Source organism: Paramormyrops kingsleyae, chromosome 22 (assembly GCF_048594095.1).
Source record: "Paramormyrops kingsleyae isolate MSU_618 chromosome 22, PKINGS_0.4, whole genome shotgun sequence".
Lineage (NCBI taxonomy): Eukaryota > Metazoa > Chordata > Actinopteri > Osteoglossiformes > Mormyridae > Paramormyrops > Paramormyrops kingsleyae.
Window position 1 is genome coordinate 2,411,279 of NC_132818.1, and position 4,946 is coordinate 2,416,224.

Consider the following 4,946-nt stretch of genomic DNA (forward strand, 5'->3'; position numbering starts at 1 on the left):
TGTAATGAACATCTGCTGGCACCTACATGTGTGTAATGAACATCTGCTGGCACCTACACGTGTGTAATGAATGAAATAGACAGATAGATGATTGCTAAGCATCCAGGGGGTCAGCAGTCTATGCAGGACCACATCGTCTGCAAAAGCACACATACGATACTGAGGTCACTGAATTGGACCTCCTCCCCTTGACTGTGCCTCGAAATTCAGCTAATCCAGAGGCACTGTATGCCTTCTCCACGCAGTGGAGTCTCATCCATCCCCAGAGCCTTACCACCAAGGACTTTTTTAACTATCTTAGTGCCCCATCCCTAGTGATAGGGTAGTCCTCTTCCAAATCTTCTTCCTCCAAGGAAGGCATGTCAGCGGGATTCAGGAGGTCCTCAAAGTGCTCCATCCTCCATCCATCCCTGCTATAAACAGCATGCGTAAAGCCCTGCTCCCCCTCCTGAGTGGCTGACAGTTTACCAGAATCTCTTCAAGGCTGACTGAAAGTAATTTTCCATGGTCTCACCAAACTCCTCCCACACTCCAGTTTTTACTTCTGCAACTGCCAAAGCCGCACTCCGCTTGGCCTGCTGTCTCCAGAGTCCCACAAGCTAATCAAGATTGGAAGGCCTCCTCCTTCAGCCTCGCAGGAAGGCCTCCTCCTTCAGCCTGACTGGAGAGCCTCCTCCTTCAGCCTGACTGGAGAGCCTCCTCCTTCAGCCTGACTGGAGAGCCTCCTCCTTCAGCCTGACTGGAGAGCCTCCTCCTTCAGCCTGACTGCTCCCTTTACCACTCGTGTCCACCACCAGGTTTGGAGGTTGCCGCCACAACAGGCACCAGCAACTTTACCACCACAGCTCTGCTCAGCCGCCTCAACAATGGAGTCCCAGACCATGGCCCATTCAGGCTCAGTGTCCCCTGACTTCCTCAGAATATGAGAGAAATTGTGTCAAAGTTGCAAGTTAAAGATCTCCCAGACAGCAGCCTCTGCTAGAGGCACCCAGCACACCCTCATTATGCATTTGGGTCTGTCAGGCCTATATGGCTTTTCTCCCTTCCATCTGATCCAAATCACCACCAGGTGGTGCTCAGCTAACAGCTCAGCTCCTGTCTTCACCTGAGTGTCAGAGACATAGGGTCCAAGATCAGATGATACGATTACAAAATCAATCATTGGTCTACGGTCTGGGGTTTCCTGGTGCCAGATGCACCCTTATGCTCAAACATGGTGTTTGTTATGGACAAACTGACTAGCACAAAAGTTCGATAACAAATTATTGCTCAGGTTTAGACTGGGCAAGTGTTCCTCTCAATCACAACCCTCTAGGTTTCGCTATCATTACCTATGTGAGTCTTAAAGTCCCTCAGTAGAACAATGGAGTCCCCAGAGGGGGAACTTTCCAGCACCCACTCCAAGAAGGCCAGATGCTCTGAACTATTGTTCTTTGACTAAGCACAGAGCACTGTCAGAGTCCATCCCCTAACTTCAGTCGAAGGGAGGTGACCCTCTCATTCACTAAGGTGAAGTACAGCATACTACTGCTGAACTGAGGGGCTATAAGTATATCCACACCTGCCTGGCGCCTCTTACCCAGGGCAACTCCAGAGTGGAACAGAGTCCAGCCCCTCTCCAACAGTTTGGTTCCAGAGCCCAAGCTGTGCGCTGAGGTGAGCCTGACTATATTGGTATCTCTCTACCCAGGGGTGCTGTAAGGCAGGGGGAAGGATGATTCCAATGACCCCTAGGTGACAGGGGGCCTAGAAAATTATGAAAATAACTGGATTGGTCTGGACTGGGGGGCCCAATATGATATGCCTTCATGGGACCCAAAATCTCTAGCAACACCCCTGTCTCTACTTCCCACAGCGGCTTCCTTCCTTTCCCACCAGAGAGGTTACATTTCATGGGCCTAAGACCAGATTTGGTCGCTGACAATGGGGCTGCAGAGGCCCCTGCCTTCAACTGCCACGAAATGAACACTGCACCTGCCCTCGGGAGGGCAAACCTATGTAACTCTTTTGGGCTCTGCCTGGCCGGAACCCATGGGTAGATGCCTGACCACCTGGCACTCACCCACAAGCTCCCCCCCCACCAGTTCTGTCTCCAGGGCAGGACTCCAGTCTCCACAATCTAGGTCACATGTTGTCTAGCTGCTCACAGAGGACCAATTTGCCATAGGAGATCCTACCAGGGGTAATTGCCCCCAAGAACAGTTCCTAGGATCACAAAAGCACACAAACCACAAACTGGCATTAAGAGAGGGAAATTACTCCATGTTATTATTCAGAGAGGATTTTAATTCCTAAATAAACATTTAGGTTTATGATGATTTATGGTGCTGACACCAAAATCATTAATCATAATTTGATTGAGTTTCTATCTTGAGATTCCTAACGTTTCAAGATTCAGTATATTGGGACTTACAGTTACACCACCATGATTTCAGCATAGAGAAGACACTCCCAATCAAATAAATGTTGAAAGCCCTTCAAAATAATGAGATATGGTGGCTTGCAAAAGTATTCAACCCACTGGAAAGTCATAATTCTCTACATCAAAAGATTGTGCACATACTTGTCCATTCAGTATTTTTACTGTGAACTCATATGCTGTAACAATACATTTCCAAAGTTAAAATAAACTATTTCTGATATTTAACTGAAGAAGAAAAACTCAGAATTTAGTGTTTGCACAAGTATTCAACCCCTACACATGAATATTTTCTCGAGAACCCTGTTGCTGGAATAACAGCCTTAATTCTTTTGGGTTCAGGAGTGGTTCCTCTCCATTCTTCCTTGCAGAATTTACAGAGATCCTCTAAGCTGGCGGGACGGCACCTCTGGACAGCAGTTGCAACAGATTCTCAATAGGGTTAGGATCAGGGCTTTGACTCAGCCATTCCAGAACATTCTCCTTTCTGTTTCTGAGCCATTCCAGTGTCTCTGTGACCATATGCTTAGGGTCATTGTCATGCTGAAAGATGAATCTTCTCCCCAGCCATAGCAGACTGCAACAAGCTCTCCTGCAATATTGTGTGGTATTTCTGCCTGTCATTTATGATTAATTTGTCACTTGTGTAAACCTGGAGCTTCCAAAGCACAGGGGTTTGAATACTTATGCAAACAGCACATATCATGTTTATATTATCTTTCTAATGTTAGTAGATAACATGCTACACATTAACATAAAAGATACTGAAGCAAAAGAATTCCCATTATAAATGTTGAAAATTGGCATGACTTTCAAGGGGGTTAAATACTTTTGCAAGTCACTGTATTGCTTTAATTTACAATACTAGTCAAAAGGTTAGGCACGCGAAACTGCCTACAAAGGAGAATGATAGTGTCACATCACATGATCTGGTCACCTGACCTAAACACAATAGAGATTATTTGGGAAGAGTTTCACCAGAAAATGAAGGAAAAGTGGCCAATAAGTGCCTTGCATATGTGGGAGCTCCTTCAGGCCAGATGGAAAAGCATCCCGGGGGGCCGCCTCATGGAACTAATGTAGAGGAGACAGCGGGGTCAGCCAGTCCCTGGAGCCATTGGGGTTATGGGCCTTGCTCAAGGGGCCCAATGGTGGGATCACTCTACCGACCCAGGGATTTGAACCGACAACTATTTGAGTCCCAACCCACAGAGCTGCCCCCCAAGAATTTTTTTATTTTTTTGCTTAATACAGTCTTGGTCAATGCATAAGGTTATTTTCTGCTTTTGAGGTTCTATAATTCTGAAATGTAGAGAATAAACTTTTCTATGAATAGGTGTGTCCGGACTTTTGCCTATTTCTGTATTTCATTTCTTATTGTCACAGATCAGGACAGCTCGGGTGTGGGAACGAGGCACGACCAGGGCACAAAAAGGGTGGACGACCCACTGGCAGCTCCAAGAACAAAAAATGGGGTTTATTAAATAAAACAGAAAACACTACAAACACAACAAAACCAAAAGGACCAAGAGGGTCAAAAACTAAAGGGGATAAATAAAGACTAAATAACAAAAACTGGGCAGGTAAGCAAAATACACACATCACACACTTCTCTATAAAGAACAGGATGACCAGCAACACCTGCTGGCCAAACGGGAAGAGACACAGAAGGACCACAACAGGGGCTGACCCTGACACTTATTTAAAAAGGGACAAAAAATGGTCATTAGGTTAAGAGGTAAACAAAAAAATTGATCAACTGGAGACACAGGTAGAGAAATGGGAGCAGATAGCAGGCAGAGAGAGATGTGCCGACTGGCAGCCATAACAAGGAGGATACAGTATTGGACTGAAGGAGAAATAAAGAAAACGAACGTTAGACTACATGAGGCAGAGGAGCGGATTGTTAAAGCAGAGAACCGAATCCAAAACACAGAGGACATTTTGTCAGAGGTATTAAAACTACAAGTTGAGCTGGAGGCCACACTGGTAGACCAGGAGAGCGGATGCAGGCGGGATAATATGGGGATAATCCCAAGCAGAAAAGGATACTGCTTCTGTATTATCTCTTGTGGAAAATTTACTTCAGGAAAGCCTGGATTTTCCAGACGACGTGGATTTTGGTTTTGAGAGCACATCACACGAATGGGCAGCAACTGCTGGTGAATGCGCAGCGTAGAGCCATCCTGGTGAAATTTCTCCAGTTTAAAGTTTTAATATAAGCGCAAGGTCAGCAAACCTGACCATGGAGAGCTGCTATGGGTGACCTCTCAATCAATCAGTAGGTCCCCAGGACTGGAGCTGAGAATCACTGCTTTATTATTGGTTGATTGAGAGGTCATCCCAAAAAGCACACCAGTCCTCCACACATCTGAGTTCCTTTTTTTTGAAACCACTTACCCTATTAAGGTGGTCTGGAGCCTATAGGCAAAAAACAACCCAGAACAGGGTGCCAACCCATTATGGGGTATACACTCACACCTGTGAGGAACCGGAGAACTCCACTTAGCTTCCGGACAGTGGATGG